This window comes from Taudactylus pleione, unplaced genomic scaffold (assembly GCF_031769625.1).
Source record: "Taudactylus pleione unplaced genomic scaffold, aTauple2 ptg000003l, whole genome shotgun sequence".
NCBI classification, from domain to species: Eukaryota; Metazoa; Chordata; class Amphibia; order Anura; family Myobatrachidae; genus Taudactylus; species Taudactylus pleione.
The window spans coordinates 2,422,853-2,450,568 of NW_028284406.1; the positions used below are offsets into that span (position 1 = coordinate 2,422,853).

General features: G+C 45.8%; 1 protein-coding gene across 3 annotated transcripts in view; it reads left to right on the forward strand.

Annotated features, from left to right (window-relative positions):
* The window catches only part of LOC148543431 (histo-blood group ABO system transferase-like), an 82,530-nt gene that overhangs the window by 29,693 nt on the left and 25,121 nt on the right, over nt 1–27,716 (forward strand). The window contains exon 1 of one of the 3 annotated variants that reach the window (XM_088455903.1): nt 18,314–18,434. The exons of 1 other annotated variant lie outside the window; for it this stretch is intronic. The gene's annotated coding sequence lies outside the window, so the exon portion shown is untranslated. Of the gene's footprint in view, nt 1–18,313; nt 18,435–21,654; nt 21,681–27,716 lie in introns of those variants that run through there. One more of the 3 variants, XM_088456534.1, reaches the window with a different exon arrangement.

Sequence of the window (27,716 nt, forward strand, 5' to 3'; positions counted from 1 at the left end):
AGGGTAAGAGGTTAGGGTTAGGCACTTAGGGGGGAGGGTTAGGTTTAGGGTGCAGGAAGAGGGAGGTTAGGTTCAGACAGTAGGGGGGGAGGGTTAGGGTAGGGAGAGGGGGAGGTTTAGAATACCTACCAATGTGTCAGTATCCTAACTCTGTCGGGAAGCCGACGTCGGAATTCTGACCACCGGGATACCGAGATCCGACATCCCGTACCCTTCCTGTATAAAGTGATACACAAAAGCCTGTTTTTTAAATACTGCTGCAGTCCTTATATTGGCTATGACAGCAACAAATCCAAATGCTATATACTGAATGATATTATTGTTAAGGGGAAGGGGGGAGATATTCATGAAAGCTTGTCTAGAGAAGTACTGACCAATCAGCTTCCTAACTGTCATTTTTCAAACACAGCCTGTAAAGTGACAGTTAGGAGCAGATTGGTTGATAATCTTTTAATAATTCTCTATCAGCCAGGTTACTTGTTATCTGTGTATAGTGCATGTAACTACAGTTTTTCTCCTAATAAGTAAACATTTTACATTAGGTGATTTGCTAAGCAAATATGTCTGCCTGAGGTGACAATTTTGCTCTTTAACTTCTTAGGTTTAATTTATCATGAACAATTTCTTTCACACGTGATAAGTTCCAGGACATTAGCGTGGGTAGTGGAAGCTTATCAAGGCATGTCTACTTATCAGTGATAACAGGACCTTTAAATAAATATTGTATACTGTAACATAAAATTGCTTAGATACAATACACATAATGTAGATAACCAACTATTGTACTTATATGGTCCATGTTTACCAAAGCAAAAAAACTGATAAATGCAGATTCGCAAATATTTATACATTGATAGAATTATGAAACCTAAAACCACCTTTAAAGTTTAAAACTCCACACATCCCTCCTTGTGAACCATGGCACAGCCCATGGAACAAATAAAATAATCAAGAAAAATATTTGAGAGCATCTAGGGGGTCATTCAGACCCGGTCGCAAGCACCGATGTTGGTTGGTGGCCCTGTGCACGCGCAGCGGCCGCACTGCGCGTGCGCAAGCCCCGGAGCGAGGGAGAAACTCTCTTGCTCCGGAGCTCGCTGCAAAAGGGGCGGCTGTCAATGTTGATCGACAGCTCGCCGCTTTTTGCAGGCGGGCCGGGGGGGTGGTTTCCAAAACAGAGGTGTTCCTTTAGGAACGCCTACTGGTTTGTGGGCGGCCGCACTGACATCATCAGTGATGTCAGTGGGGAGTTTCCAGCTCCATCAGAGCAGGAAGCTCCCTGGGGTTTGCGAGTGCCCAGACCCAACCTTAGGGTCTGGTCGCAAGCCCCGATGGTCGCAATGGTGATCACCATTGTGACCATCACCCTGGTCGCTAGCTAAGCTGTGGGTGGTAACCCACAGCTTAGCTTGCGACCAGGAGGTCGCACCAAAAAAACAGAAGCGCCTGCCCTCATTCAGAGAGAACAATCGCTTCTTGCGACCGCCTCTGAATGAGGTCCCTAGTGTGTAGCGGCAAACTCAAAATAATCACGGATAGCGCTTGGGAGTGCCAAGGCGAGAAAGGGAAAAATACAGGAAATATTATAGGCTCTGAGCATGGTGAGTAGAAAGAGATCAATATTTTGCAGGTATACCTGTAGTTTTAAATCAATTCATTACGTCGGGGTCACCAAAAAAAGAAGTCAGGTAACTTTAGGCCAAGTTCTTAAACAAAAATATGTATGTGATGATAGTTATTCATGGACAGACAGTGACCACTCTTAGCCAATGAAAAATGCATGGTAACTGCACAGCATTTGGGTGTCACGGTTGGATTCTGAGAATTACCTGACTCAGGTGTTGAAGTGGATTCAGCGGAGACCGGCTTGACTGGAACCATGGTTGAGGTAAATAGCTCTATTTGCAAAAGAATTGTATAGCAGTGAGAACTGCCTTTGGTGATAAATGACAGGAACAGGAAACTTGTAACGTTGGAGTGGAACCAGTAGAAAACTTGGAGGAACCAGACCAGGACCGGCAGGAAGACTTGCTGAGCTGGACAGGATATCAGTAGGTGCCTTGGAGGAACCGGACTGGGACCGGCAGGAAGATTAGCTGAATAGACTGAAGGGAAGAGTCTTCCAATAATCGCTGAACCTGGAAAAGAAACGGTAGACTTGAAACTTAAGTGAACTGGTACTGGATCTCCGGACAGGAGTAACGAGGTTTGGACTTGAAGGATTTGGAACTTGACTCTGGACTGGAATAATGTGGATCGGACTGAAGAACTTGGACTTGGACTCCGGACTGGAGTAACGTGGACTGAGCTGGTGAACTTGGAACTTGACTCTGGACTGGAGTAATGAGAATAGAACAGGTGAACTTGGAACTTGGCTCCGGACTGGAGCAATGTGAATTGAACTGATGAACTTGGAACTTGACTCCGGACTGGAGCAATGTGAATTGAACTGATGAACTTGGAACTTGACTCTGGACTGGAGTAGTGTGATTTGACTTGGAATATCACTCCAGACTGGAGTATCGTGGAATGGACTTTGAATATCACTCCGGACTGGAGTATCGTAGAATGGACTTGGAATACCACTCCTGACTGGAGTATCGTGGAATGGACTTGGAATATCACTCCAGACTGGAGTATCATGGAATGGACTTAGAATACCACTCCGGACTGGAGTATCATAGAATGGACTTGGAATTTCACTCTGGACTGGAGTATCGTGGAATGGACTTGGAATACCACTCTGGACTGAAGTATTGTGGAATGGACTTGGAATATCACTCCGGACTGGAGTATCGTGGAATGGACTTGGAATATCACTCCGGACTGGAGTATCATTCGCTGTGCTGGTAAGCACTGGTAACACACAGGGAACTCAGGATCATAAGTCATGCAACAGCAATGGACATTATGCACTGGCCTGGGAACTAGTAGGGTTTCTGGATGTTCCAGGTATAGCTATTGGCCGGATTGCCGAATGAACTGATCGGGAACCATCAGGATATCCGGACGTACCAGGTATAGCTATCGGTCGGATTGCCGAATGAACTGATCAGGAACCAGCAGGATTTCCAGATGCGTGCTATCAGAGGAGGATCTTTATACTCTGGGTCTAGCAGGAATTGGTGGATACAGTCAGGTGGTCTGGCAGTAGCATTCAGAGTAGTGGAGGGCAAACATATCTGCAGCACTGAGAGTCAGAACTACACCTGCAATTCCAATCAAGCCTAGCAGTGTTCACAGACAGAGGAGAGCCCAGGTGAATAATCAATGTGGAAAGTAGCTCAGTACAAATGCAATCACAGAAGTGTTACAGCCAGTATGATTTAGAGCAGATCTCCCAGGCGAATTGCACAAACAGATCCACGGGACAGCTGACAGGGGTAAGTCTCAAGGCAAAAGGTGAAAAACTAGCCAGAGTTGTGACATTGGGTTACATATTGATACACACCTACTGTACTACTCTTCTATTGGCCACATCTTCAAGGGGTGATGTAGTTGGTATCCTGACATTCAGAATGCCGCTGGTCAGGATGCCGGCTACGGGATCCCAACAGGTCAGAATGACAACAACTTGTAACGGCAAGTATGAGGGTTATGCTGGGTACACACCGGCCGACATATCGGTCATTGAAATGAATGGCAATGCAATTAAACTGGCCGCCCAGCTTTAATTAGGAGGGGAGAGATGAGAGGTGAACACCTGAGATAGACTGTCTGCACTGAGAGAGCATGCTCAGATGTGGGGGAGGGGCTATCAGGAGGAGCCTGCCTTGCCCTTTGGTTTGGACCCCAGGGCAATGGCCGCTACCACTACAAGCAGTGTTCCCATTCTGGTGGTCTAGTGTACAGAGCAGGGACCCTGGACCAACACTACAAACTCAGCCATTGATCTCGACACTGGCAGTGTAAAGCTGCGAGTATGCAGCACCCTGCAAGCTTATCTGCCCCCCTTTGTCTGGCTGCAGCTATGGGCTCCAGAAGGTGAGTACCCCCCCAGCACTGGGGATGCTGGAGCAGAAGTGAGGGCACCAATAGGACGTCTTTCACTGCCCTGCCGTAAAACAGATATAAGGGGAAAGGGGCCCTGGGCTGCTGGGTAATTAAAATTGACTATTTGATGCCCAGACTCCACCGAATCTATACCCATCATCCTCCCTGTGCCCCCAAGTAGAGGAAGAAGAAAAGTCCATTTTATCATTAGGTACATATGGGGTACTTTGAAATATACCCTCACAATGTTTATAGTGTCTCTCAGAGCAGAGAAGGTAACAAAAGTTATATTCGCTACAATTTTTGGGACATTTTTGGGCAGCTCCGTAGGCTGGGAGCAGAATCAGCCTTCTGTGTTTTTACTAGAGATTATTATTATTATTATTATTATTATTATTATCCTTTATTCATATGGCACCACAAGGACTCTGCAGCGCCTTACATAGTACATAAACAAATGAGCAAACAAGAAAACTGCGATGTGCACAGACCCCCACGTCTTGGTTTTAGTTCTAAATCATTACCCTGTCCAGTCACGGCTCCAGAGTTGTGGCTGCAGCGCAGTCCTGACTTCAAATAGGGGAGCCACACCAACTGCCAGTGATGTTTGGCAGCATTTGGGGTGGCAGTTGGTGTGGCTCCTCTAATTGAATTTTGTACTGTGCTGCAGTCCCACCTCTGGAGCCGCCACTGGTCACACCTTTGTTTTGGTTTTGGCAAAACCAACCTCAAGTGTTTTGGTTTGGTTTCAGTTATGGTTTTAGTTTTGGATTTCTTTAAAAATTGTTAAGAAAAAAAGAAAAAACAACTAAAATCATGTAACTTGGGCCTGCTTTTGTTTCTAGTATTATTAACATTAAGAACATTCATTTCCAGTCAATTTTGACCACCTCACAGCACCTGAAATCACAAGGCACATACATAAAAAAGTAGGAACTTCTCCAAATGTTCCATCATTCACTGACCAGTGTTTGCCCACTTTCCTTGTACTGTGTTTTAAACAATCTTTTTATTTCGAGATAACTAAATAACAACATGGCCAGCCGTATAATGGAAAGCGCAATAAAATATTTATTATGTCTTTTACATGGATTAGAATTTTATACAGTAGGGTAATAAGGAAAAGGGCGAGGAGAAGTAAAAACAATAAAAAAGTGTGTCATATGTTCTTCAAAGATACCGTGTTCCTACAAAACAACTGAGAATGTACTTAGGGCATGAGTTAGAGGTGAACGCAGTGTCAATGTCGCAGGCAGTGGAGCGAGTTTTGGCTACTGCACATATACCAAAGCTTTACTGCGCATGCGCTGCGATGAGTTTCAGATAGCGTCCGCACCAGGGATTTTGTTTGCAAAGTGAGTGACGGGCAGTCAGTGTAACAGGGGGTGGCTACAAAAAACGCAGGCATGTCAGAACTGTTTTCTACACTTCAACTTTTTTGGACTCGTGCGCAGCTGCAGAGGCCCCGGCGTCTTAGGTGCGATGGACATTCTGAGACAGCACTGGGTCGTTCAGATGTTCGATGTGCAACTGATGTTCCCGATAGTTCATCATTTGTACGCAAGCGGTGGATGTGAGACGCCGGAGTTTGCAGTCTCTGGGCCTGATTCAGCAAGGAATGCACAGGAGAGAACCCACGCACTCGCCCAAATGTTTTTGCTCTGCGCATGCATCGCACTGCGCGAACGCGAACTTGCCAGTGCTATCGGGTTATGGTACTTAGACAACACACAATGTGTACGCAGACCCTTCCAAAACTGATTGACAGGTAGTGCCGTTTGTGGGTTGTGATAGGGGGTGGTCAGGCAAACGCAGGCATTATAACGCAGTTATAGGTGCATGCATAATTAAGGCAGTGCAGCGGCATACCGTAAGCTGTACACAGGAAGCGGGCAAATTCCTGCGGCAGGTCAGGTCGACCACTATTATGCTAATGAGTCCGATGGTTCTCGATGTTACCGATGTTTACGCTATCTTGCGTGCTGATCAGGCTGTGAGTAAAGGGAGATGGGCGGCTTAGTAAGGGGCTGGGGGTCTGCATCTTGTGCTGCGGTCTCCGTGCATATGCATTGATTAGCATATTCTCGCAGCGGACGGGGGCGCGCGTGCGTTCCTTGCTGAATCAGGCCCTCTGTGCACAAGACATCAGCGAAATCATTAGCCTAATTTCACAGCAATGGTGCGTACAGAATCACAGTCAGGATGGTATTTGTGTGCACTTCTGAATCAGACTCTCAGTACCTATTTTTCTGCATGCAGCATTCATGAAGCTCTTGTATTCTCTGAAGTCTATGTAAACCAAGAATCACACATCTGATTAAGTTTATCTTCCTTACCATGTAAACATATACTAGCCAACATTTGTAACCTCCCTTCTGGTCCTGGAGGGGAGGTCCACAGAGAAACAAGTCATCCCTCCTCCCCGCGCTCACTTCACTGGGGAAGTGGGCAAGGTGCGGGTGTCTAGGAGAAATGGGGAGTCTCCCGGACGTTGCGGGCCTGTAGGCAGGTCTATATAACTAGTGTGTCATGTCATAGCTTCCTGGCTATGAATCAGAATCTGTATTTAACTTTAAGCCAGGTAAGGGGTGAAGGTTGTTTCCTGAACTTTGCTATTAAACTTTTACCAGCTTGAATGACATAAAATTCTAGTTTACTGGAGTCGCTGCCAAAACGATAAGGAGGCAGATATAAAAGAACTGTCCGAGGGCTTGTGGCAGGGGTAAACATAGGGGGTATCCAAAAGCATGATTTCTGACCAAAGCAAAACAAATAAATATAAAATCTCGCTCCGATAAGCCTCCACCACTGAACATTTTTGGGCTAAAAGAGACTTAACGGCAAAATTGAAGGGAAAAGCCCAGGAAAAGCGTAGAATAAAATAGCACATATGCTGCTGTATGCATAATACATGGAACCTACAGATCCATGTGGCTCAGCCTATAGGAGTATATGTGTGCATTTATATAAGCATGATACGCTATTAAGAATATGGCCCAGCCCTCTAAGTGATACCAGCACTAGCGCTCACAGCCCAGACTGGTAGTGGCACAAACCGCATTGGATCCCCTTGAAAAAAAAACACCACTTCCATCACTAGGCTAAGACAAACTTGGCTGTAACAAGCCATAAAGTCCACCAGCCAAGGGCGTATTTATAATAGGTGAATACGGGCCCCTGGGGTACTTACCTCTTCGAAGTCCCACGGAGTAGCGCTATACAAAACTCCTGGAAAATGGCCGCCGTGGCCATTTTCCTGGTCGTTTTGCACATGCGCAGTAGGAAATCACCAGGAAAATGGCTGCTGCGCCATTTTTCCTGTGACCTGCGCATGCGCAGTAGACTTCGGGCACAGACTCAGATCGCTGACAGCAGCCAGGGAGAGAGGAGGGGGCCCCAGACGGGGAGTGAACGCGGGCCCCCTCCTCTCTTAAAACGCCCCTGTCACCAGCCCTAGGCTGTAAGCTCCTTGGGAGTTGAGATTCCATTTTTTTAACATAATTATTTTTAACCACTTGCCTGGCATGGTTGCATCAGATGTGACCAGTCATAAATGCCCAGCGAGCGGCTGCTGGAAGATAATCGGCACATCTGGAGTCCCTCTGCACCTCCGGATGTGCTGATCTACTGAGAGCTGCTCCTGTCCCCCCCACTGTATACTCAGTAGCTGCATAGGAGCAGCCACCGACAAATTAAGACTGACCATTCACTGTGTATGCTCGGTGGCTGCAGAGAGTGGGAAAATCTACTGAGAGCTGCACCGTCATTGTATACCTGGCGGCTGCAGAGGACTAAGCAAGCCAGCCTGCCTCCAGTCTGCCTCCATTTTGTATAAACATAATAGTGCCTCGTAGGGATGGCCATCAATGTACAGCCCACTGATGGCCAACCCTAATGCCTCTTTCCCCAAGTCAGTCCTGATCATCGTTTCTATTGATTTTCCGATGCAGCGGAAGATTGATTTTGTTCAGAACTTAAGCATCAATGGCTAAACCATCGTTGGAAAAAATGTTAGCCAGTTACGTGCTTAAACACCATCAACCACTGCAACGATCTTAGCTGCTGCTGATAATTATTATCAGCACAGATATTTGCACCAGCCTCTGGTAGCGGGGAATCGGTATGTAATGATGGCTGTCGGGATGCCTCCTGTCAAAATACTGACAGCGGCAACCCAATGGTTGGTATCATGACAGGGGTCAGGTAAGTATGCTTACCCTTCCCCCTGTTTCCTCTAACCCTAACCTTCCCTTCATGTAGCCTAACCTTAACCCTACCCACCCCGCATCCTAACCCTCCCCGTTAGTGCATAAACCTGTCTTCCCCCTTCGTGCCTAAACCTAACCCTCCCCCCTTAGTTCCTAAACCTAACCCCCCCAGTGGTGCCTAACCCTAACCATCCCCCCACCCAAATCTAACCCTAACCCTGCTATGCTGCCTAAACCTAACACTCCCTCCCCCACGGGTAACAGCTAAGGGCGCCCCGGACTTACCTCTTTCCGGCTGGTGTCCTTCTGGATTCCAGCATCAGGATTAAGATAGGCGTTGGCATTTTGACACCTATCTTAAGTCTTGTGTCGGACTTTCAGCGTCGGGATTCAGACCGGCAGCATGCCGTCTACTGGTCTGATAACTACATCCCGGCAGCGGCTACAGATATTCTTTTTACTGCCTGACACCCATGTGAGTTTCAGCAGGACTGCATTGGACCTCATTTGCTGAAGCACACCTTTCTGTACTCAGACTACATAAGAACTCACCTTCCCTGCCACAACCTGCCTCCCCATTAATGAGTTCTACTTTCTGGATAAGAGCATATCTGCCAACGTATTTGCCTGCATTTGCTCTCTGGGAATTTGCAGTGAGAAATCTGGAGAGAAAGGGGGACTGGCTGGAGAGACACTGGGGGTGCTGGCTGGGGAGACGCTGGGGGTGGCAGCGGAGATAGTGGGGTCCTACTGGAGAGACAGAGGGTGGCTGACTGGAGAGACAGTGGGGGCTGGCAGGAGAGACAGTGGGGACTGACTGGAGAGATAGAGGGGGGCTGGCTGGAGAGACAGTTGGGTGCTTGTTGGAGAGACAGTGGGGGGCTGGCTGGAGAGACACTGGGGGGGCTGGCTGGATCTAGAGAGACACTGGGGGACTGGAGCAACCCGGAGCCACCAGGGAATGGAGGCACCACCATCTACAGTATTTTTCCTCCGGACACCTGGCATGATCTTATGCCCCTGGTATACACATAGCTTTCAGAGTAATATAAAAAACATTTGTAAATCGAATCTTGAGCAAAATTATATAATACTCATAAACATTGCAGCACAATAAAGCAATATTCAATATGCCAAACATAAACTAATACTACACAAATGCACATAATGCAAATAACTCATAAAATGAACACAAATAGGAGTTAATAATAACTGCTCCTTTTCAACTATAAGAATGAATACACCAATAGATTATGAAACACAGCTAAAGTAGGCATGCAAAAAAGACAAGCTACAAATACACATAGTCTTCATAGCAATATAAACAACATTTGTAAAACAAATCATAAGCAAAACTATATAATTCTCATAAACATTTGTAGCCCACATTGACATATAGCTGACAGAAAGTTTATGCATAACATTATAAATAGATATTCACTGAAGTAATTCATGAAAAGGGTGATATATAAAAATAAAAAAAGTGAAAATTAAATCTGATTTTATATACATATATGGTTTTAGGTAACATATATAAAAATGCATAATTACATGGTGACCTGAGGTAATATAATTATATATATGAGAAAATGTATAAATTATACCTCACATATACAGTATATATATAGTGTAAAGTCACCTCAGTAGTCAAGAGGGAAGTTTGTAGGGTACAATAGTAATTGTTAAAATGTATAAAATTAAATTATATGGTATGTGTACACAGTGAATGGATGACTTATAATAATTTAATTGTATATTATAAACATTTATTGTATTATATGAAGTGCTTATTTACATTGCTTGTGGTAGAAGTCAGTGCAGCATGAGCAGCTCATAGAATGCAACAGGAGTGGCACGAGCTCACCCAGTGGAAAATTACCTCCTGTTAATATAGGGTAGTGCATGCTAGGGCTCGCCATGCAGGAGGGAAAAGGCAGGTTGTGCTGTGGTAGTCTGGGGTATATAAGGGGGAGCATTACACTAAACAGTCAGTCTGTAGTTCCCCCTTGAGAGCTCAACTGTCATGCTGGTGGGTTTTTGTGAATTTGGGCTGGGTTCAGAGAGTATGATAGGAGAAGGTACCGCATGCTGGAAGCTCGCTGGCTTGATGAAGTTTCTTTGCATGTGTGAGAGATGTGCAAGGGAATAGAAGAAGGAAGGTGGGGGGGTATATATAGGAACAAACTAATTTGCCGGGGTCCGAAAAAATGTACGAGACTTGAAGCCTCTAGCTACTTTGGGTAACTTGGGCTGTAACCGACTACTACCAGATTTGGACTACTCCAGATTAGACCAAAGGTTGGAATGCACCGGACCAGTACCGGGCTTGGACTACACCGGACTGGATCTGGACTTGGACTGAATTGGACCTGATCTGATTTGGAACAGAACAGCACTGGATTCAGATTTGGACTGAACCGGACTAGATCTGGACTTGGAATGAACCGGACTGGATCCAGACTTGGACTGAACCGAACTGAATCCAGACTTGGACTTTACCAGACTGGATCTGAACTGAACCGGACTGGATCTGGAATTGGACTGAACCGGACTGGATCCGGACTTGGACTGAGCCGGTCTGGATCCGTACTTAGACTGAACCGGTCTGAGAACGGTCTTGGACTGAACCAGTCTGGATCCGCACTTGGACTGAACCAGTCTGGATCCGGACTTAGACTTAACCAGTCTGGATCCGGGCTTGGACTGAACCAGTCTGGATCCGGGCTTGGACTGAACCAGTCTGGATCCGGACTTGGACTGAAACAGTCTGGATACGGCACTAGGAGTAAGGTTAGGGTCAGGCACTAAGGGGGGAGGGTTGGGTTTAGGGTATGGGGAGGTTAGGTTTCCATACATGCCTACTCTCCAGAAAACCGCGGGAGGTTCCCGATTTTTCGGGTAGAGTAGGCATATCACCCATATCCCGCCCACTTCCTAGTGAAGTGGGCAGGATGGGGAGATTTCACCTGGAATTTTTGGGTCCGCGAGTGGGGGGCCGGGCTAAAATGATGCGAATCATTATAATTACATATATACTCTGCCCCTCCCCCCCTCCCGCAAAGTAATCAACAGACATTATATATGTCCTTTCGGATCCCTTTCGCCCCTGTCTGGCCGGATGTCGGGGCTCTTCTGCGCATGCGCGCTCCCATCACTGCTCCAAAAAGAAGCAGTGAAGCCACTCGCGGGGACAGCTAATTTCGCATCAGCTGTCACCGCACCAGAGCAATGATGAATTGCTCCAGAATCCGCGGTGAGTTAGAGTGTTAATTATTGGGGTCTGTTCGGACCGCGATAATTAGCATAATGAATAGGCCCCTTAGTAACAAAACAGAAACATTTGTATCCTTAAACAATTGGATACTCTTCTGCAGGAAGACAGGACCAAGGGGTAAATTTACTAAAGTAAGAGTTTTTAGAAGTGAGTTTTAGAAGAGATGTTGTCCATAGCAACCAATCAGATTCAAGCTATTATCTTCTAGAAGCTGCTAGTTAAATGTTAAGTAGAATCTGATTGGTTGCTATGGGCAACATCTCTTCTAAAACTCACTTCTAAAAACTCTCACTTTAGTAAATTTACCCCCAAGTGTAATTTAAGTTCACTAACACTGAATTATAGGAGAACCTTTGAGAATTAACAGCTCTTAGCTCTGGCTTTTATACTTGCTTGCGCATCACATAGACAGTTACCGTACACCTCTCCGCTAAGGTGTGGGAAAAAATAAAAAGCCAAACTGACTGTGTGTACCAAACTAAAGGTGCGTTTAAGGTTGTTATATTGTTTGGATCTCGCTTATATATTTGTTAAGGACAAAAAGCTTCAAAAGAAAGATCTACAGATAAACTATGCTTTGGAATGTAAATGATTAAACCTACAGAGGCAGTTAGACCTTTGTTAAAGTAATGGGCAGCTAAACACTAATGTTCAGGCAGCATAGACGGTTAGCAGCACTGCGGTTGTGGGTTGGGTTCGATTCCCACACCGGCCCTAACTGTGTGGAGTTTGTATATTCTCCCTGTGCTTGCGTGGGTTTCCTCCGGGTACTCCGGTTTCCTCCCACATTAAAAAAAATATACTGGTAGGTTAATTAGCTCCCAACAAAATTAACCATAGTGTGTATGTGTGTGAGCATGTGATATGGAATACAGGGGCTGATTCAGACCTGCTCGCAAGCGCACAGCGCTCGCAAGTGGGTCAATGTTTGCCCCCCTGCGCATGCGCCACCTCCGGCGTGCGCATGCGCGAGCAACTGAAGTTCAGTCGCTCCGGGGCTCACTACAAGACTGGGCGGCTTCCTATGTTGATTGACAGCTCACCCCGTTTTGTAGGCATTAGGCAAACGCAGGCGTTCCCTTAGGAATGCCTGGCGTTTGTGGACGGCCCTACTGACATCACTCGTGATGTCAGTAGTGGACTACATGCTCTATTAGAGCAGGGAGTCCACTCACTTGCGAGAGCTGAGACCCTACCATAGGGTCTCCTCGCAAGCCCGATGATCGCGACCATCTCCAGGCCGCTCGCAAAAGCTGTGGGTGGTCGCCCACAGCTTAGCGAGCGGCCTGAAGGGGAAAAAAATTAAAAAATCCCCGCCCTGATTCAGAGCGAGCGCTCGCCAGCAGCGAGCAGCTCTGAATCAGGCCCATAGACTGTAAGCTCCACTGGAGCAGGGACTGATGTAAATGGCCAAATATTCTCTGTACAGCGCTGCGGAATATGTGCGCGCTATATAAATAACTGGTAATAAATAGTAATAAATAAATAAAGCGATTCAGTTTCTCAGAGGAGGTCAGCACCCTATTTGATAAATCACATCATTATTCTTAGTCTATACATATATAAGATGAACTTGTCGTAACAGTTGCAGTATTTTCTACTAAACAAAGTGTATAGGACATCAATCTATATACTACAATATTTTGCATTACCATCCTGTTCAGTTAACATGTGTGCCTTTAAAGAACTTCTACTTATATTACTCTGTAATGTGGGAATATGTTTATTTATCTGAAGTTATACATAAAGAAACCATATATTTCATTGTTTTGCTTATGTGGAGGAGCACTGAAAGGTATCTAGCGGCCTTGGGGGTCTATTTACTAAGCAGTGTTAGGAGACAGTGAAAAGTGATAAGAAAGTGATAAGGTGCCAGCCAATCAGCTCCCAACTGTCATCTCACACGCTGTGTTTGAAAAATGACAGTTGGGAGCTGATTGGCTGGCACCTTATCACTTTCTTATCATTTTTCACTCTGTCTCCTAACACTGCTTAGTAAATAGACCCCTTGGAGTGTAAGGAAAAAATAAAGCAGGTGGTTTGTTCTCATGTGTATCAGGGCCGCAACTAGGGTGGTGCAGCTGGTGTGCCCGCACAGAGCGCAGATGCTCCGGGGGCGGAACCGGCCGTCTCCACAATGTCTATTTGCCGGATACCCAGTTCTTTCACACTGTGACTGGCCAGCTGGACTGTGGGGCCGAATGATGTATGTGGCCCCGCCCCCAGTCGCATGTCACTCACCACACTGGCAGCCCGCCAGCCCAGTGTCTGTCAGTAGCCCACAGCGTGGAGGTCAGGTCAGCTCTGAGCTCCTGAACTCACAAGAGAACAGTCTCCACGCTGCGGGCTACCAGTACTGACAAAGCTCCTCACCACGTCTGTGCATGGTCTTTACTTAGCTCCGCAGTGCTCCCAGTCCCAGATGGCCGTCCCTACTCTGTTCTCCTTCTCCTACTGAACTGTGGGGCTATTAGCTCCCTCTGCAGCAGCAGAATACTGGCAGCAGTAAGTAACCCCCCTCTCCCCTGGTCATTAGTGAAGCAGCAGGTAGAGGAGGAGCTGAGATGGGGTAGGGGGGTGATTGTGAGATTTAGGAATGAATAGTTATAAACAGATGCCCCCCGCTGTTCCTTCCACCCCTGCAACATGAACCTTTTACCCCTGCACCCTGTAAGTACATCACCTGTACAGTGAAAATGACCACCCTGCAACTGAAACCCCCACACCCTGCAACTGCCCCTTCCCACCATGCAACTATCCCTATTGCACACTGTAACTGCACCCCTGCAACTGCCACCTCTGCACCCTGTAATTGCCCTCATGCAAGTGACACCCTTGCACCCTGTAAGTCCACCCCCCTACACCCTGTACCTTCCACCCTTGCACCTTGTGACTGTTAACCAATTGCAAGTGACACCCCTGCAACCCCATGCAACTCTACCCCTGCATGCTATAAGTGCACCCACCTGCAACTGCACCCTGTAACTGCCTCCAATGCAAACATGATACCCCTTCAACCCCCCTTTCCCTCCCTGCTCACTGTAACTGCAAGGGGCATTACTGTGTGGCATAATGTGAAAGGGGCACTACTGTGTGGCATTATGTGTAAGGAGCACAACTGTGTGGCGTAATGTGTGAGGAGCATTAATGTGTAGCGTAATTTGTTAGGGGGGCTACTGTGTGATGTAATGTGAATTGGGGGTACTATTGTGTGGTCACACCACTTGCCTGTGAGATCATGTCCCTTTTTTTGGACTGTCCCTACTTAAAGTAGCGGGGGGGCACCAATGCGCTTCCTAGCACAGGGCACCAAAATGTGGCTCTGATGTGTATAAACTGTGTTGCACCAATAACATACAAATTATATGGTACATAACACTACAGACCCAATAGTCTTACCCAGGCGAGCCAAAGCTATTATTGTATATTCACTACTATTGTTAAGTCTGGGTGAAGGTACATAGTAAACTGTACAGTGGCGTAAGAGGGGTTACACATTGCAGCAAAATACAGCAATATTCAATATGCCAAACATACACTAATGCTAGACAGATACATAAAATGCAAGTAACTCATAAAATGAAAACAAATGAATAACTGATCCTGTTCAACTATAATGATGAGTACACCAATAGATTGTGAAACACATCTAGGCATACCAAATAGACAAGCTACACATTTATATATTTATATATATATATAAATCCCAGTGGCGGCACTCCGGATAAATAAATCAAGTACACAGCATAGCTATATATACAGTAGCAACGTTTCAGCGCTTCTGCACTTTTATCAAGCCAATACAAAAGAAATACAAACACTTACCAGTTTATATAGCAAACACCTCTCTTGTGAACCCATTAGCTACTCCACGTGTCCTACGCCCTGAGGCAGTCGCACTGGAAGTTACATCATAATGGTCCGTGTAACCATAGTAATACATCAACTTATTAGTTTTATGTACTATGTAAGGCGCTGCGGAACACTTGTGGAGCCATATAAATAAAGGCTAATAATAATAATAACAAGCAAATCTTGATACAGTGACAATAAATTAGTCAGTAAACGCAGAACGACGATAACCCTTATTACATAGATGGGCTAATTAGCAGCATGAAATGTGACATTACATGTTAGTACAAATACCAAACATAAGTGATACATTATAACAATCTTAAAACCCCATGATGGTCATGCCAAAATATATGGCAGCATCACTCAACACATACAGGGGTATTCAATATGAAACGTAAACTTCGCTGTCGAAGTTTACGTTTCATATCAGAGGTTTTACCTGCGTTAAAGTATCGGGCACGCTCCCGCTTATCCCCGTATTCAATTTGAAATCGTCAAAAATGGGACCCGGCGATACTTGGATCGGCGAAAAAAAACTGGAATTTTCTGGAAATAATTGTAGGAGCCCCCTAAAGATGTCCAGACCTCAGGGATCACTGTGGATACCCCCGTTTTTGCCTGCAGAAGAAAGTCGGGGTTTTTAAATAGCCGCGCAGGTGTTTTTTTTCCCGACATTGAAGAAGTGATGCAGAAGAGCACTTAGGTTTTTTTTTTCGTTTTTTTAAGTGGTCCCATCAAATTTGGGGTACATGAAAATGGGTACTAGCATATTTTTAAGTCCCTAAAGGTAATTTTTAAAAATTCTGCAAAAATGCACCTGCCGCTACTTTGCGCAATGAATAAAACACCTGCCCCATACTTGGGGACCCCACCAGAAATAATTTCATTAGTTTGGTAATTTTTTTCCTACTTTTTTTTTTTTAACCCAAAAACATTTTTTTTTTTTTTTAATGGTGTCCCGATTTTTTTGGGGACATTTTTTTTTTTACATTTCCTTTTAAGGGGACATTCCCAAAACTACAGGCTATTTTTTATAAGCCTACACCCCCAAACCCCTATTCTGCATTTTTTTCACTTGCTATAGTGATTTGAAAAATTATCCCTATTTTTTTAAAAATGACACTTGACCCCATTTAAGGAAAAAAACGGGAATTTTTGGGAAATATGCCTGGGACCCCCCTAAAGATGTCCAGACATGGGGGATCACTATGGGTAACCCCGTTTTTGCCTGCAAAAGAAAGTCATGTTTTTAAATACCTTTGCCAGGTGTTTTTTCCTGCCGCGGCTATTAGAAACCCCGACTTCATTCAGTAGTTAAAAATGGGGGTACCCATAGTGATCCCCCATATCTAGACATCATTAGGGGGGTCCCTAGAATATTTCCGGAAAATTCCCGTTTTTGTTAACCTGTAAAAAAAATCTGTAACAATTTAGAAAAAAAATTACATAAGGTCCCCCTTATGGGAATTTTCGGGAAATATTCTAGGTTACCCCCTAATGATGTCTAGACATGGGGAAACACTATGGGTACCCCCATTTTTACCTCCTGAAGGAAGTCGGGCTTTCTAATAGCCGCGGCAAGTGCATAAATGCGACTTTGAAGAAAGTGGTGCAGAAAAGCATTTAGAATTTTTTGGGGGGAAAAATAACTATGCCCAGCAAATTTGGGGTACTTGAAAATGGGGGTCAGCATATTTTAAAGTTGCTAAACAGACTTGAAAAAATAATGAAAAACCCACTTGCGCAAGTAGCTGCAATGAAAAAAACACCTGGGGCATACTTGGGGACACCCTCAGAGTCAAGTTCGCTATTTTTTTTATTTTTTTTTAACAAGTTTATTTGTAGTTTTACAGAAATTAAATAATACAACTATACATAATCCAATAAAGAGGTATATGAAATATTCAGATCGATAAAACAATATGATATCATGTTAGCACATATATCAACAATCCAAACTAATTAGAATAGATCATATAGAGCAAAACAAAATATTGGAAAATATACATGGAAAGCAGAACTACGTAGGGGGTAGAGAGATGAAAAAGAAAGAGAAGGAAAGAAAAGAAAAGAGGGGAAAAATATGTTGAGGGGGATATGGGAGTTAGAGAGGAGACCGAGTCCAGACTTCGACAGATAATAGGTGGATTATGATCATTAAAGTAGAAGGTTCGAAAAGCCTGAGGGTGGGGATCTATGTGGTGTGGTGTTGTTGTAAAGAAACCAGTCACCCCAAACTATAAGAAACTTATGGGAAGTGTTATGGAGGTAAGCTGAAATTTTCTCCATGGCCGCCACATGCCAGATTTTATTTATAAGTTGTTGGCGAGGAGGAGGGTTGATATCTTTCCAGTGCCTTGCAACTAAACATCGAGCTGCATTTAAGATATGTGAAGAAAGCTTGTCAGCATGTGGGTTGAGGCCCTCAAGTGGACAGCCAAGGAGAAAAGACCAGGGAGATTTAGTCAGTGGTATTTTTAGTATTTCCGAGAGGAGGACAGCAACCTCATCCCAAAATTTGGCTATTTTAGGACATGACCATCATATGTGAATGTAGGTGCCTGCCTCACTGCAATCTCTCCAGCAATGATCAGATGCTAGGTGATACATTCTATGCAGGCGGGCAGGCACCAGGTACCATCTGTAGTATATCTTGTAAGCATTTTCCTTTATTAAGGTGGAGATAGAAGATTTGGATACCCTCTCTCGCACCACAGACCACGTGCCCTCATCAGGTGGGCTCCCTAAATCCTTTTCCCATTGAAGTTCATGGCCAGGTGCATCTGATATATTAACAATCAAAAATTAGATTATAGATGACAGATATAATGCCTTTCATAAGAGGATTACGGAGACATAAAGACTCACAAGGTGTTAAAGATCTAACAATTGAATTGGTGGGAAAAGAGTTAATAAAGTGACGTATTTGAATATAAGTAAAAGTATTAACAGAAGATATATTAAATTTATTCTGTAGGGAATCCAGAGGGGCGCATCCATCCGACTCACAGAGATCAGATACCACCCTGACCCCACCTTTAATCCATGGAGAAAAACGGGCAAGGTTGAAGCCTGGGGAGAATGCTGGGTTCGACCATATAGGGGTAATGGGGGATGGGTAGGTGGTGGTGTTAAAATGTGATTTACAGTAATCCCATATAGAGCATGTAAAGGAGATAAACGGATGTGAGTGAGCAGATTGGGGTCTATCAGGTGAAGCCAAGCCTATGATTGTGGATATGGAGGAAACATTACACAACTTAGTTTCAATTTCCACCCAACGGGGTATTTGAGGTAAGTTCGCTATTTTTTAACTTTGTTCCCCAACATTTTTTTTTAAGCTTGCACCCCTAAACTCCAATTCTGCACTTTTTTTCGACACCTATTCAATGGTGAAAACTTATCCCCGTTTTTTAACTTCGACTTTTCAAAACTGCGATAAGTCTTTGAAATTGAATACGGTGTAAAAGTAAAACCTGCGATAATGACATCATACCTCCGATATTAACGCAAAAACGATGTTATCGCACCCATACTGAATACCCCTGTAAATAGCTTAAAAGACACATGACCAACATACATGCACAAACAACATAAATACACATAATTAAAAAATAGTTTTCTCAGAACATTGGCCCTCATTCAGAGCCGTACGCTCTGAGCAGAGCGCACGCTCTGAATGAGGGCCGGGCTCCATTTTCAGGGAGCGTCCTCCTGGACGCTCGTATAGCTGTGGGTCACCACCCACAGGCTATACGAGCGTGCTTTGTGATGGCCGCGATGGTCGAGACCATCGCGACCATCGAAATTGCGAGCCAGAGCCTGCGGTTGAGGTTTTCAACCGCAAGCTCCGGAGTGATTTTGGCTCTATCAGAGCCAAAATCACTCCCACTGACATCACTAGTGATGTCAGTGGGCCGGCTTCTGACGGGAGGCGTTCCCGTGGGAAAGGCCCCGTCAGGGAGGCACGCCCCCGGCACGCCCACCAAAGGGGGCGTGCTGTCAATCAACATTGACAGCACGCCCCCTTTGATCGGACACAACGAGCGAAGGACTTTCCTTCGCTCGTCGCGTCTGGCGCATGCGCACGACGGAGCTCCCTCCGTCGTGCGCATGCTCAGTGCATAACATCGACCCACTTGCGAGCGGACAGCCGCTCGCGAGTGGGTCTGAATCAGGCCCATAGTCAGATGACCTGAGCAACATTATAGCAAAAATAGGGATTCATGCCAAATGTGGTATAAATAATCTAAACAATGTAATACCCATATTAATAGGCTGGACCAAATAACCAGTGTATATGGCTGATTTGCGACCACATGGAGTAAATGTCATAATATGCCATTTATTTATGCCAGATTGTAAATACATTTTGTGCTAACACCCGGATGTCAACCCCTCTACATCCATAGAGCTTACAATCCAACAAATCAGAAAAGTATACATCACAGCCTAAAAAGGTAATAAATAGCAAGAGCATCAGCCTAAACTAAATAGCAAGTTAGACTATGCAGTAGTGCTGGATTGCTGCTTTAAATGAAACAATGTAACCCCAATGTTTCATTGAGGCCTCTAGGTGACAATGTATCCAATCTTATTATCCAATTAGACTCACACTGAAGTAGTCTTTTGGCACGGTCTCCTCCTCTAGCCAATGGCGGAATATGATCGATGATACGATACCTCAATGTAGAAATATTGTGTTTGACCTTGGCAAAATGCCTTGCAACCGGCTGTTCACTAGTACCGGTGGCTAAGGCTGCCCTAATCGCAGGGTGATGCTGTACCATCCGAATTTTCAATGTACATTCGGTTTTACCGATGTACATTTTAGAAGAAGGACCTGTAATGGCATAAACGATGAAACTGGATGTACATGTTAGATGGTATCTGATGTTATATTTAGCTCCTGTAAATGGATGGAAAAAATTAGAGCCCGTTTGCAAAGAACTGCATGTAATACAATTCGGGCATCTGAAACAACCCAGTTTAGGTTTACCCAAAAATGTAGATTTTATCGTTTTACCTAGATCAGAGATGTCATTACCTACCAAGTAATCTTTGAGGTTCTTACCTGTATGATAGCAAAACATGATTGTGGTATTCTGAAGGGGTTTGAGAACTTTATCGGAGGTGACAATGGGCCATAATTTTTTCACCTCACGATTGATATTTGTAATCATGTGATTAAATTTGTTGACCCAAATATTTCTAATGTCTTTAATCTTAGACTGATTAACAACTCCCGGTAATAGCTTGTCAGTAGGAACAGACAATGCTTTGATCTTAGCTTTCTCAAGAACCTCTCTCTTATAACCTCTCTGTAGGAGTTTCTCATACATCCTGTCTAGCTGTGTCATGCTTTCTTTTCTATCTCTCGCAATCCTCAATGCCCTCAAAAATTGCAAGTATGGTAATGCGTTTTTAAGAGGTGCAGGATGAGCACTACTTGCCAATAGGATATTATTCCTATCTGTGGCCTTAGTATAGAGTGAAGGAACCAATCTGCCATTGTTTTTTGTAATGGTGACATCCAAGAAATTCACACTCTTTAAGTCTATAGTATACGTGAATTTCACCGGTCTATTCGACCTATTTGTCAGGGCTCAGCCGGGGATCGGCGCCTGCTTACCGCACCGCCGGCTTCCCCTTTCTTCCTGGGTGGTCGGTCGGCCTGCGCAACGCCGGGGGAGAAGCTGAGGATTCTCCCCGCTTGCTGTGGCTTCCTGGAGGGCTGGTGTCCAGCATCTCAAATCTGGACATGGGCGCCGCCATGACAGTCGGCCCATGTGACTGAATCCTTCCTCCTGATTGGTTTGTTTCCAGCTAATGCTGTGCACCTGTCTAAGGGTTCCCCTGGGTATAAAACTGTCCCACAGGTTATGGGAAATTGCCTGAACATCGGTTGTCTCCTAGCGTGCCTTAGTGAGTTCCGGGTCCAGGTTCCTATTCATCGTACAGCAGCAGTGATACCACTTTTCCCTGTGTGCCTTAACATCTCTGGTGAATACCTATGCAGCAGTGTTACTACCTTTACCTGTGTGCCTTTACGTCTCTGGTGAATACCCGTGCAGCAGTGATACCACCTTTACCTGTGTGCCTTAACATCTCTGGTGAATACCCGTGCAGCAGTGTTACTACCTTTACCGGTGTGCCTTTACGTCTCTGGTGAATACCCGTGCAGCAGTGTTACCACCTTCACCTGTGTGCCTTTACGTCTCTGGTGTATACCCATGCAGCAGTGTGATCATCCCCACCTGTGTGCCTCACGTCTCCCGTGGACATCCGTGCTACAACATTTACCACCTCTACCGGTGTGCCTTCTATCTCTGGTGACGTCTCAAGTAACCGTGAGTCGCTTCCCACTTTGAAAGCCTTATTGACGTTTTTGATCCTCGTGTCAAGTTGTTGTCTATACAGTATTTTCAGGGACTGTGTTGTGCCTAACAGGCATATCCTCGCTGGGCCACGGGTGTAGTGTCTCTATCCCTGCAGGGCTTGGGTACCTGGTCAAAGGACCGCGACCTGCTCACGGGGTGCAGCTAAGCCCATATCCCAATTGGGGGGGTCACTGGCGAACACTATCCTGTGGGTTAGACTCCGCACCTTTGCCCAGGTCTCGCCAACACTCAAGACCTGTGGATGAGGAGAACGTACATCCAGGCCCCTCGTCTCCGTTTCTTTCCCCAACTGAGGCCCACCACGTCCTCTTGTCCAGTTTCAGATGTGACAGTTTGTTCAGGCCCAATGGAGGCTGCAGGATCCCAAGGTACTGGGTCTCTGCAAGAGTTGACCTCTCGGATGGACAACCAGGAGGCGCAACAACAACAAGTGGCTCAGTACTTACAGGAGCTCTCGAGGCAACTGGTTTCGATCCAAACCACGTTGGCTTCTATTCTCCCGGTTCCCCCGCCTGTGGTTCCTGTACCTTCTCCATCAGGTCCTCCACCGGTGGTTCCTACTCCCAAACCCCGACTACAGCTTGCCACTCCAGAAAGGTTTGATGGCGACCCCAGGCGGTGCCGCGGGTTCATCAACCAATGTGAAATCCAATTCGAATGCCTTCCCCAGAACTTTCCCACGTCTCGGGCCAAAGTAGCATATGTGATTTCATTATTAACAGGAGCAGCATTAGACTGGTTATGGGAACGGGCCGACCCCATCGTATCTACCTACGAGGAATTTGTTTCCGCATTTAAGAGAATTTTTGACGAGCCAGGCCGGTCTGCTTCTGCATCCTCTGACCTCCTCCGAGTGCGACAGGGCACACGGTCCGTGGGGCAGTATGTAGTCCAATTTCAGACCCTGGCATCTGAATTAAAATGGAACGAGGAAGCTCTTAAAGCGTCCTTCCTTCATGGACTCTCTGAGAGGATGAAGGATGAGCTTGCCTCCAGAGATTTGCCAGAATCCTTCGCTGACGTTATCTCTCTCTGTATCAAAATTGACCTTCGCCATCGGGAAAGATGGGGTAGTAGGGGGAGAGGTGAACGTCTACCAGTCCGCTCTTCAGCTGTTAGTCCGCCTATACCCACCCTAGCTAGTGAAGACAAACCAATGCAGGTCAACAGAGCCAAACTCACCCCGGCAGAGCGCAATAGACGCTTCCAAAATAAATTGTGTATCTACTGCGCTGCACCTAACCACATTCTGAGGAATTGTCCTTTACTTGCGGGAAATGCGAAACCCTGACTGAAGTAGGGAGCATTCAGTTGGGGGTTATTCTCAAGCCATCCCAATTATCCGAAAGTCTTTTAGTAGTGTCGCTTTCCCATAAGTCCAGGACAAGAAAGGTTCACGCTTTAATTGATTCTGGTGCTGCTGGTAATTTTATTGCAGAGAGACTGATTCACACCTTGGGTATTCCAGTCGTTTCCCTACCTAATAAATTGTTACTGTCCGGTCTAGATGGTAAAACTCTGGTGGGGTTACCCATTTCTTCACTCTCTCATCCGGTGTCTGTCCAAATTGGGTGCCTACATCATGAAATGCTGGAATTTTTTGTGTTATCCGAATCCTCCTATGAGCTGGTATTAGGGCTGCCCTGGTTGAGAAAACACAATCCTGTGTTCAACTGGGATGCTATGCAAATCCTATCCTGGGGTTCACAGTGTTTCCAAGATTGTTTGACCAAGGTCGTTCCAGTATGTAACCAAGCGTTGATTGCCAACTCGGCTAAGAAGTCCCTTCGACCAGAGTCTTCTAAACACCCCTCCCAGCCGGGCTTGCCCGAGGCTTATCAAGACTTCGCTGACGTATTTTGTGAACAAGCCGCAGATAAACTGCCTCCGCATCGACCTTGGGATTGTGCCATTGATTTGCTTCCTGGGAAAAGTCCTCCACGTGGCCGTGTTTACCCTTTGTCCGTACCTGAGACCGCGGCCATGGAGGAATACATTAAGGAAAACCTTGCTAAAGGATTCATTCGGCCTTCTTCTTCTCCTGCAGGGGCAGGTTTCTTTTTTGTAGGGAAGAAGGATGGTGGACTCCGGCCCTGTATAGATTATCGAGGGTTGAATCAAATCACCATAAAAAATCGGTACCCACTACCTTTAATTTCAGAGCTGTTTGACAAGGTTCAAGGGGCTCAGGTTTTCACGAAGCTGGATCTACGTGGTGCGTATAATCTGATTTGAATTAAGACCAGGGACAAGTGGAAGACCGCGTTCAATACCAGAGACGGACACTTTGAGTACCTCGTAATGCCCTTCGGTCTTTGTAATGCACCAGCTATTTTTCAAGGTTACGTCAACGAGGTCTTCCGGGATATTCTTCATAAATTTGTTGTGATTTATCTCGATGATATTTTAATCTTTTCCAGAGATTTACAGAGTCATCGTCTTCATGTACGGGAGGTATTGTTCCGCCTTCGCACTCATCACCTCTTCGGGAAACTTTCCAAATGTATGTTTCACCAAACTTCAGTACCTTTTTTAGGCCATATTATCTACGGGGGGACTCTCCAGATGGATCCTGATAAACTAAAGGCAATCTCTGAATGGCCCTTGCCTACGTCATTAAAAGGTACTCAGCGTTTTCTAGGATTCGCAAACTATTACAGGAGGTTTATTCCACACTTTTCTACACTGGTAGCACCCATTACCTCCCTCACTAGGAAAGGAGCCAATCCTTCTAAATGGTCTGTTCCAGCAGTACAAGCCTTTCAAAACCTAAAAGGTGCCTTTTCTCGAGCTCCCATTCTCTGTCAGCCTCAAATAGACAAACCATTCATTGTGAAGGTGGACGCATCCTCCGTTGGAGTAGGCGCGGTATTATCTCAGTCTGCTGAAGATGGGAAGATGCATCCTTGTGGATTTTTCTCCCGTAAATTTTCCCCTGCTGAGAGAAATTATATTATTGGCGACCAAGAACTTCTAGCCATGCGCCTAGCCTTAGAGGAATGGCGGTATCTTCTGGAAGGGGCCAAATTTCCTGTCACGATTATTACAGACCATAAGAATCTGATCTATCTACAAACTGCACACCGGTTAAATGCCCGGCAGGCGCGATGGTCACTTTTTTTTTCTAGGTTTGATTTAAAACTCCAGTTTCGTCCTGGTGTGTTGAACAAGAAGGCTGATGCATTATCTCGCTCCTTCATGACTAATTTGGAGGAGGAGGAGTGTTCTCAAGTTCGTTCCATTTTTGACCCAATTGTATTTGCTCCTACTCAAGTAGTGTCCTTGCCACCTGGTAAAATTTTTGTACCTCCTAAGTTACATAAAAAATTGCTGGTTTGGGCTCATGCATCCTTGTTCGCAGGTCACACTGGAATCACCAAGACCTACCAGTTTTTACTTCGATCGTACTGGTGGCCGACCATGAAGAAGGATGTCATGGAGTTTGTCCGCTCCTGTATCAAATGCGCCCAACATAAAACTCCACGTAGACAGATGGTTGGTCCTCTTCATCCCTTGTCTATCCCAACTGCTCCTTGGACCCACATCTCAATGGATTTTATTTCCGAATTACCTCGGTGCAAGGGACATAACACGGTATGGGTGGTCGTGGATCGCTTTTCTAAAATGGCACATTTTATTCCGCTCGTTGGCCTTCCTTCTGCTCCTCAATTGGCAAAAATTTTTATTCGAGACATCTTCAGATTACACGGTCTCCCCAGGGAAATAGTCTCTGATCGAGGTGTTCAATTTACAGCCAAATTCTGGAGAGCCCTGTGTAGTACCTGTGGAATCAAACTGAACTTTTCCTCAGCCTACCACCCACAGTCGAATGGCCAAACGGAAAGGGTCAATCAAGAGCTGGAGACCTTCATTAGGCTCTTTGTGTCTTCTTCCCAGGATGATTGGGTGGACCTCCTGCCATGGGCAGAGTTTTCTCATAACTTAAAATTTCATTCTTCCTCTAAATCCACTCCTTTTTTTACGGTTTTTGGTAGACATCCACGAGTTCCAGATTTCCAGAAGCTTCCATCTATAGATGTTCCAGCTGTGAATCAAGAGATTCAATCCTTCTCAGTTCTATGGAATAAAATTTACTTATCCCTAAAGCAATCTTCTAGGAATTACAAAAAATTTGCGGACAGGAAACGTTTGGCGGTTCCCCTGTTGAGAGTCGGGGACAGGGTCTGGTTATCCTCCAAAAATATCCGCTTAAGAGTCCCGTCCATGAAACTTGCTCCGCGTTTTATCGGTCCATATCGTATCATTAAGATAATCAGTCCAGTAACTTATAAATTGGAACTTCCCCCTCAAATGAAGATTTCAAATACTTTTCACGTCTCTCTCTTACGGCCCCTGGTGCTCAATCGTTTTCAGAAGTGTTCCCCTAAATTGCCTCAAGTCAAGACATTACAAGGCACTGAATTTGAGGTGGAAAAGATCTTGGATTCCCGGCACAGATTCCACACCCTTCAATATCTCATCGATTGGAAGGGCTACGGCCCCGAGGAAAGGGCCTGGATCAGAGCCTCTGATGTACACGCTCCGCGACTAATCCAGAGTTTTCATAGGCGATTCCCAGATAAGCCTGGTGGGTGTTCAGTGCCCACCCTTAAAGGAGGGGGTACTGTCAGGGCTCAGCCGGGGATCGGCGCCCGCTTACCGCACCGCCGGCTTCCCCTTTCTTCCTGGGTGGTCGGTCGGCCTGCGCGACGGCGGGGGAGAAGCCGAGGATTCTCCCCACTTGCTGTGGCTTCCTGGAGGGCTGGTGTCCGGCATCTCAAATCCGGACATGGGCGCCGCCATGACAGTCGGCCCATGTGACTGAATCCTTCCTCCTGATTGGCTCATTTCCAGCTGATGCTGTGCACCTGTCTAAGGGTTCCCCTGGGTATAAAACTGTCCCACAGGTTATGGGAAATTGCCTGAACATCGGTTGTCTCCTAGCGAACTTAGTGAGTTCCCGGTCCAGGTTCCTATTCATCGTACAGCAGCAGTGATACCACCTTTCCCTGTGTGCCTTAACATCTCTGGTGAATACCCATGCAGCAGTGTTACTACCTTTACCGGTGTGCCTTTACGTCTCTGGTGAATACCCGTGCAGCAGTTTTACCACCTTCACCTGTGTGCCTTTACGTCTCTGGTGTATACCTGTGCAGCAGTGTGATCATCCCCACCTGTGTGCCTCACGTCTCCCGTGGACATCCGTGCTACAACATTTACCACCTCTACCCATGTGCCTTCTATCTCTGGTGACATCTCAAGTAACCATCAGTTGCTTCCCACTTTGAAAGCCTTATTGACATTTTTGATCCTCGTGTCAAGTTGTTGTCTATACAGTATTTTCAGGGACTGTGTTGTGCCTAACAGGCATATCCTCGCTGGGCCACGGGTGTAGTGTCTCTATCCCTGCAGGGCTTGGGTACCTGGTCAAAGGACCGCGACCTGCTCACGGGGTACAGCTAAGCCCATATTCCAATTGGGGGGGTCACTGGCGAACACCATCCTGTGGGTTAGACTCCGCACCTTTGCCCAGGTCTTGCCAACACTCAAGACCTGTGGATGAGGAGAACGTACATCCAGGCCCCTCGTCTCCGTTTCTTTCCCCAACTGAGGCCCACCACGTCCTCTTCTCCAGTTTCAGACGTGACACTATTATAGTTGTCAATCACATTAGAGAACTCAAGTGCGCTGCCACCCCACACAATGAACAGATCTTCTTTGAAACGATAGAATGCCAAAATCTTAGATGCAACATCAGGCTCAGCATAAAATACCTCATGTTCGATGGAAAATATATATAGGTTCGCGTAGGATGGGGCCATATTAGACCCCATGGCACAACCCGCAAGCTGGAGATATATATAGGAAAACATTGGGGACCCAACGACTCATTTAGGGGTGGTAGATAAAGGGCCTGATTCAGAGGCGCACGCTGTTTGCATCAGGGCATTCTGAATCAGGGCATTCCTTTTTTTTTTCCGGACA